This window comes from Apodemus sylvaticus, chromosome 3 (assembly GCF_947179515.1).
Source record: "Apodemus sylvaticus chromosome 3, mApoSyl1.1, whole genome shotgun sequence".
Classification (NCBI taxonomy): domain Eukaryota; kingdom Metazoa; phylum Chordata; class Mammalia; order Rodentia; family Muridae; genus Apodemus; species Apodemus sylvaticus.
Genome location: NC_067474.1, coordinates 69194220 through 69202114, shown reverse-complemented (window position 1 = coordinate 69202114; position 7895 = coordinate 69194220).

Below are 7895 nucleotides of genomic sequence, written 5' to 3'. Positions count from 1 at the left end.
CCTAACCCTGGAATACTTTATTTTTTTAAATTTATTTATATATATTTAAGTTTGTTTGTTTGTTTGTTTATTGGCAGGGTACATGCCAAGTGTGCATGTGAAGGTCAGAACTGTATGTAATTTCTTTCTTTCCTTTTTTTTTTTTAATTGAGACAGGGTCTCTCTATATGATTCATGGCTGGCGTGGAACTTTGTGTAAACTAGGCAGGCCTCAGATTCACAGAGATCCATTTGCCTCTGGCTGCTGAGGGCAGGGAGTAAGACTTTACACCCCCCACTCCCAAGTTTACACAATGTGTTAATCCATTCACCTACTACCACAGCTGCAGGTTGTTTCCGGGTCTCAGCTATGGGATGTGCAGAGAGTGCAGGTGCTCAGGCGTCTCCGCGGAGAGCTGAGTCTGTGTTCTTTGGGCACATGCCTGAAGGGGAAACGCTGCACGGCTGAACCTTGAGGCCAACCAAGTGCAATAATCCAGGTACAAAAAGACAAAGATCACCTGATCTCACAAAGACTCTTCTGGAAAAGTCAAATACATAGAAACACAAGTAAGACAGTACTTGCGGGAAAGGAGAAAGAAATTAAGGGAGGTTAAATTTCACCATTTTGAAGTTAAAAAGAATTCTAGTACAGTATGAAGTCAGAGTTAATGGCATTTGTAGAAAATACTAGAATTCTTCCAAGAGAGTCCATGTAAACTCCTCTTACCGCATACAAAACGGGAGACTCGGGAAGATGACCTTGGAATATTCTGCCTGATGGTAGAGTCATTTCCCTGTGTGCATGCATATCAAAATACCATGTGATCCCCGGGCAGTGGTGGTGCACGCCTGTAATCCCATCCCTCTGGGAGGCAGAGGCAGGCGGATTTCTGAGTTCGAGGCCAGCCTGGTTTACAGAGTGAGTTCCAGGACAGCCAGAGCTATACAGAGAAACCCCGTCTCAAAAAAACCAAATCCAAAAAAAAAAACAAAAAGCAAAAATACCATGTGATCTACCTTGGGTATATATACTGCTAAAACCAAAATAATAGATGGAAAAATGTGAAGGAAGACCTATAGGTAAAACAAACTTAGGGGAGTTATCACGTTTCTAAAACAAAATTTACTATGTTTAGACAAGCTTTCTTGGATGACCAGTGCAAGGGATGGAGCCCCCAGGCTGGGGCTAACCCTGAAACGGAAGAGAGCCCTGGCTTTGATAACCAGCCCTGGATAAACCAAGCCTGGCCACCCACGCTGCTGGTCGCACGGGGAAAGGGTGGCAGGGTGATCAGAGGTTCAACATCCTCCTTGGCTACATAGGAAGTCTGAGGCTTGGCAGACTTGAGACTCTGTCTCCACAAGAGACAAGAGAGAGGAGAAAGCTGGAGTTGTAGGTTACCTGGATAGGCTCTCGCCTACTGTGTAGGAGGCATTGGGTCTAAATCCAAGGTGAGATACACGCCTATAATCTCATCATGGCAGGGGGAAGGGGAGGCAGGAGGATCAGAAGTTCAAGGTCATCCTTTGTAACACCGACGCCCAGACCAACCAGGCCAAAGACCCTGTCAACAAAAGAAAGAAAGAAAGAATGAATGGGTCTGAGTATGGTGGTTACTTTTTCCTGGAGCACTGGGCCTGTGACTAGGGTGAGGCTTCAGAGTGTCTGACAGCTCTTAATGAAGATATCCTCACAATAATCAAGTAAGCTATTTGTGTGGGGGTTTTCTGTATCCGAGGCTTTATTTTTCAAGATTAAGATCATCAAAGGTAGCTTTCTCCAGTTTTGCTGTATATGTGGCTGATGGCCCATACTCAACAGTTAAAGAAGCCCAGTGACAGATGGCTCTGGGTCACCCTTACCTTTCTCACAGCACCACCAGGAAGGAGGTGAATCTGACCCAAGGAAACCAACAAAGGACGTGGAGACCTGAACTCACGTCTACCGTCTAGGACAGGCCACCTTCTACTTAATGGCTGTACAGTGTTTTGAAAGCCGTCTAATCTCACCGTGCTTCAATTTCCTTGTGTAACAAAAGGGATAATGGATTGTTGTAAGGATTAGGTAAGTGTGTGCAATGGTACACAGTAGGTGCTTAGTAGTGCTTTACTATAATTATTTTTATGAGTCAAGGAACAGGTTGGCCAGGTTCTAGTACATGGAAACTGTGTGTGAATCTACCACCGTGCTGGGCAGTCATGCTGAATATTCCCATAGTTGTTCCATGACTAAAACAATGGTCTTTTCTCCACCTCTTGGCTGCGTTCTTGAGGAAGACAGGCCCAAGCAAGGAAGCATTAAGTCATGCCTGAGTGCTGGGAGCATGTGACCTTCTGGGGGGTATTTGTCCCTGCATATAGTTAAGAATCAGTCATCACTGAGTATCAGAGAATCCAATGAGGGACCCTTACAGTAACAAAGTCAATGATAAAACTCCTTCATTGGCTGTTCCTTTCCTTCCCCTCTGAAATGGTGGGGGGCGGGGAACATGGGACTCTCTGCAAGCAGTTCTCTCTGTTCCTTGACTGTTGAGGCCACCAGAACCTACTCTCCCTCTCCACAGACAGGTCTGGGTCACCCTCTCTTCCTCCTGGGGAACACTTGAGATGTGTGTGTTTGTCATAACTGAAAGGTGGTGTTCCTAGGGTCCATGACTCTCCACATCACTGTGACAGAATATTGACAGAATGAGCTTAAGGGAGGAGACACTTGCGTGGCTCATGGTCTGAGAAGGTATACCATTATTATGACAAGGGAGGGGAAGGGAAGGGAGGAGAGGGGAGGGGGAGGAGAGGGAAGGGGGAGGGAAAGAGAAGGGAGGAGTGGGGAGGGGAGGGAAGGGAAGGGAAGGGGGGAAGGAAGGGAAGGGAAGGGAAGAGAAGGGAAGGAAGACAGGAAGGCTAGGCAGGCATATTCAGTACTTTCCTCATTGAGTTGATAAATGATCCAGCAGAAGCAATTTAAGGGAAGAGGGCTTGGGTTGACTCCCAGTTTGATGGTGCTGACCGTCATGGTGGTCACGTGGGTGGCTGGTCACGTGGGTCTGCAGTCGGGAAGCGGGTGGGTGAATGTTGGAACCATGCTCAGTCTTCTTGTTGCTGCTGCTGTTGACAAAGATTTCACTTAATTATATGTATGCCTGTGTGTCTGTGCAGAGGTAACTGCACGTGACTGCAGGTCCCAGGGAGGCCATTAGAAGGGTATCAGCTCCAACTGTGTGCTGCTGCTGCTCCTCCTCCGGGAGAACAGCAGTCGCTCAACTTCTGAGCCATCTCTCCATACCCTGTGTTTATTTTTATTTTTTCCCCTTAATCCATGACCCCAGTCCATGGAACAGTACCATACACTGTTAAAAAGACCCACCTCAATAACCTAATCTTGAACCTCCCTGACAGACTTGCCCAGAGGTTTGACTCCTGTATCATTCTGGATCTTGTTACAATAGCAACCATCATGACAGAGTTCATGCGGATGAGAGCATGAGACTGGGACTCTTCACCATTCTGTGTGCTGGGAAGCCAAGAGCTCAGACAGAAGCAGGCAAGTCTGTAAGCCCTCAAGGTCTGTCCTTTAGTGACCTCCTCTATCCAGCCAGGCCCCACCTTGTAAAGGCTGCACAACCTCCTCCAAACAGGATTGCCACCTGCTAAACACATGAGACACATTTCACAAGTTGATCACAGCATCACGGCGCATCCCAGAGGGCATCTTACCACAGCAAAGGGCAGGCCAACAGGAAACATCACCAATGCCGAAGTGGAGGTCAGGGGACCTAGAGGGAAGGGGATAAGGAGGCTTGCGTCTGTGACCGTCCAGCCTTACCGCAGGTGACTTGGCAAGCCATCAGCTTACAGACAGAATGCTGGAGGCAGCAAATGATTATTCAACTTGCCCAAAGATACTTAGTTATTACAAAGATAGTTTTCTAAGGTCTATTCTTTGCTGGAGAGCTGCCTGCCCAACGTTTTCTGAGATCAAGATTTTTTTTTTTATTTTAAACCTTTTTTTTTAATTTTGAGACAGGGTTCCAAAATGTAGCCAAGGCTGGCCTCAAACTTTGAGTGTGGTGTGTAGTCCAGGGTGAACTTGAACACTTATCCTTCTGTCTCTGCCTCCTGAGTGCTGGGACTATAGGCACAAGCCACCTGATTCTCTGTGATGCTGTGACTGAATCCTTTGTAGAGAATAGGCAGGTACTCCCCCAGCTAAGACACGCCCTTAGTCTTACTTTAAAATTTTTTAAATTATTTTAAATTAATATATTAATTTATTATTAAATAATTTAAAATTTATTTCAATTTTTTAATTGTCTCTTGCAGTACTAGAGACTGATCCCTCATGAATGCTCAGCAAACACTCCACCACTGAGCCCCACCCCACTGCCCTCACGGGTCCCTCTAAGATCCCCAAAAGGCAGTCTGGGCCTCAAGAGATTTTGGATTTCTCATGCCCTTCGAGTGGCTCGTAGCACAGCCTCTCCGTGGTTTTCTGTTTCTGTCACCAAGATGATCTGAGCCAGCATGCAAGCCCTTTCACGTTCGGGCCCTGTCCACCCTCCAACCGTCCAGGAAGCACTGTCTCACACTGACTGTGAGCCGTTCACCAGCTCCCTGCCCTGTTCACCCCCCTCCCTGCCCCCATCTGCCTCCCCAGAGTCAAGCTTTTGCTCACTGGCTCCCATCTGTGGTGCCCTGCTCCCTGGTTACACCAGATGAACTTACAGGGAGAAGAGAGGACCATTTCTCATTTGAATTCTTGGGTCCTTATTGAAGTTGTATGAGGGAAGAAAGCCAGTGGCCGGCAAACCCATGATACATCATATCCCTTGAAAAGACAGCGTTTGTATAATGAAAAAGGTCTAAGGGTCTTTAAAATCATGCTGAGGTAGAGGTAAGGTAGATGCTTTTGCTGATTATCAAAGGTGCTTTTAGAAATGACCTGAATTGATGGTAGCCTCTCTTGTCCCCAGTGGGCCTCCCCACCAAGTATGGCATCTTCCCTAGACGATGAACCTGACATGTGAGACACACAGAACCCTGCCAAAGATCACACTGCTCATACAAAATTATGATCAGCCTCACCACATTGGTACCTTCAACTCTGAAATCAAAGTACAACGAAATGACCTACTTTCTAAATTGGGGGCAGGGGGGAGAATGCATTTGCCTTTAGAAAAAAAGCAGTCCAATAAAATATTATGTAAATGTCCGGTGGGCGGTAGTCGTAGGTAACAAAACTGTGGAGGTGGTGTGCACACACGCCAAATGTGTCTGCCCACTCTCCTTTGCTGTCTTCATGTCTGTGGGCCCCTGTCCCCTCCTTCACTGGACCCTTGACCCAGCTAATGTCCACTTGAGGGTCCAGCTCAGACATTCCTTGCTCCCAAAGCTGCTTTCACCTCACCCCTTCACCACACACACTCCTAGTCCAGGCTAGACCAAATGTCTTCTCAGTACGATTCTGGAGGTAGGACATAGAGCTAATTAAGCCCTGAAGTGAAACAGCCCAGCAGGAAGATAGCCAGAGCAGGGGTCTGAGCAGCTGTCACTGTCCAAAGGAGACAATGCAGAACTTTTCACAGTCGAGTCTAATTTCCAGTCCTGCCCATCCTAAGCTTCTGACCAACATCCAGTGTCTACAGCAGGCCAGGACATGAGAGCCATTCTGCTCCGACTCTCCCTTCCCCCTGGACAGGCACCAAGCCCCGCTTGGCCTTGTGCACCAACCTCCTGCTGGGTGCCAACAAGTCTCTGTCTTGTGGCCTGAATCTAGTTTGAGTTTGGTCAGATCAGTGGAGCCATGATCTCAGTTTCCCCCTCTATAAGAAGAGGAAGAAGGGGGAGGGGTGCCAAGTTCTCAAGGCAGCCCGGAGTTTCACCCACGTGAGTGCCTGTGGAAGCCTTTTGGAAGGCATTAAATGCTTCTGAAGGAGTGGAAGAGACTGTTGTTTTAAAACTAAATGAGGACAGCCCAGTGCTCTGGGGTTTCCAGTGCGATGCCGTGTAACCAGAATAACCAGATTGCATGTTATGCCTCTACACATACGTGCACGCGCACACGCACACACCCTGACTGGAGAATGCATCTTTGGGGCCTACCCGAGATGCTCTGAGAGATGATACACAAAAGCGGCCCAGAGAGGGTGTTTAAGAGCCTCTTCAGGTTTAAGGTAGCAAAGCTGGAGAAGAGAGATTTCGGGGTCCAAATCCAGGAAGTGTTTCCTGTTTGAAGGTACTGCCCAGTGCTCTCATGAGTAGCTCCCCAGGGCTAGGCCCTAATAACACAAGATGTCACAGGCATCCATTTGAACAGGAACAGCCCGCTTGGGGATAAACTATTGTATGTAAAGCACTGAAGATCAGCAATCAGCAACACACTGGATGACAGAAAAGCCTGCGGCAGTCACTGAACCCTGGGGAGACAAGCTCACACAAGATATATGAGATGCAGGCTGTTTACACATGAAACTATTGAAATAGGACTGCATATTATCTTATACATAATTCACATGAAGAATATGATGTCTTTATTCCAGATGGTTTTTTTTAGAAGGCCTACAAGTTGGAGGAGCCATTGTGTTGGCTCCATCGTGAGCTCCCTTCTCAAGTGGGGCTATCTGTCTTCTCAGCCTCATTCCCAGTGGAGAGCACCACACTCTGCACAGTGGTCAAAGCTGATGAAAAATAAAAAGAAAGAGTTGGAAAGGAGGAACAACAAAATGAATCAACTAGAACCCTCAGAGCTCCCAGGAACTAAACCACCAAGCAAAGAGTACACATGGAGGGACCCATGGCTCCAGCCGCATGTGTAGCAGAGGATGGCCTTGTCTGGCATCAATGGGAGGAGAGGCCCTTGGTCCTGAGAAGGCTCGATGCCCCAGTGTAGGGGAATGTCAGGACAGGGAAGTGGGAGTGGGTGGGTTGGTGAGCAGAAGGAAGGAGGATGGGATAGGGGGTTTTCAGAGGGGAATCGTGGAAAGGGGATAACATTTGAAATGTAAATAAAGAAAATATCTAATAAATAAAATAAAAAGAATTTGAAAAAGAAAAAAGAGTTGGAAAGATTGCTGTCAATAATGTCAGGACCTGCTTTCAATCCCCAGCAGCCACATGAAAAGGCTGGGTGTGGTGGTGTGCTCTTGTGATCCCAACACCAGAGAGGCAGACACAAAAGGTCCCTGTGGCTCACCGACTAGCTAGCCTAGCTGAACTGCCAGGCCTTAGCTCAGATCAGGAGTGCAAAGGGATATCAGACTATGTGTATTTGAATGCACACACTGTAGTGGCAGCCACCCTGGTGAGCCTGCCCCAGCTCTCCCAGTATCAACCCTTAGACACCCTACCCCGGCCAACATCCTGAATCTTCTGATCAATATTTCTAACATTTTTTATGGATTCCAAAATGATAGTATTTCTTGTTTTTGAACTCTTACAAAATGGCTAAAAGTTTTACAGTGGTGGCGCATGCCTGTAAGCCCAGCACTCTGGGAGGCAGAGGCAGGCGGATTTCTGAGTTTGAGGCCAGCCTGGCCTACAGAGTGAGTTCCAGGGCTATACAGAAAAACCCTGTCTCGAAAAAACCAAATCCAAAAAAAAAAAGTTATACATATTTAGTGTATCCATACTGATGAGTTTAGACATAGGGAAGTGCTGCATGGTATTGATACCACAGCTCTGGTACCAAACAGCGCCAAATCTTTCCTTGCATCATTTTTCTTGTGTACTGTGACAACTTATTTAATATCTCTCTCTCTTTCTCTCTCTCTCTCTCTCTCTCTCTCTCTCTCTCTCTCTCTCTCTCTCTCTCTCTCTCTCTCTCTCTCTCTCTAACCAAGATTTCACTATGTGTTCTAAGCTGGCCTCAAATTTATGATCCTCCTGCCTCAGCTTTCTGGGTGCTAAAATACGGTTGT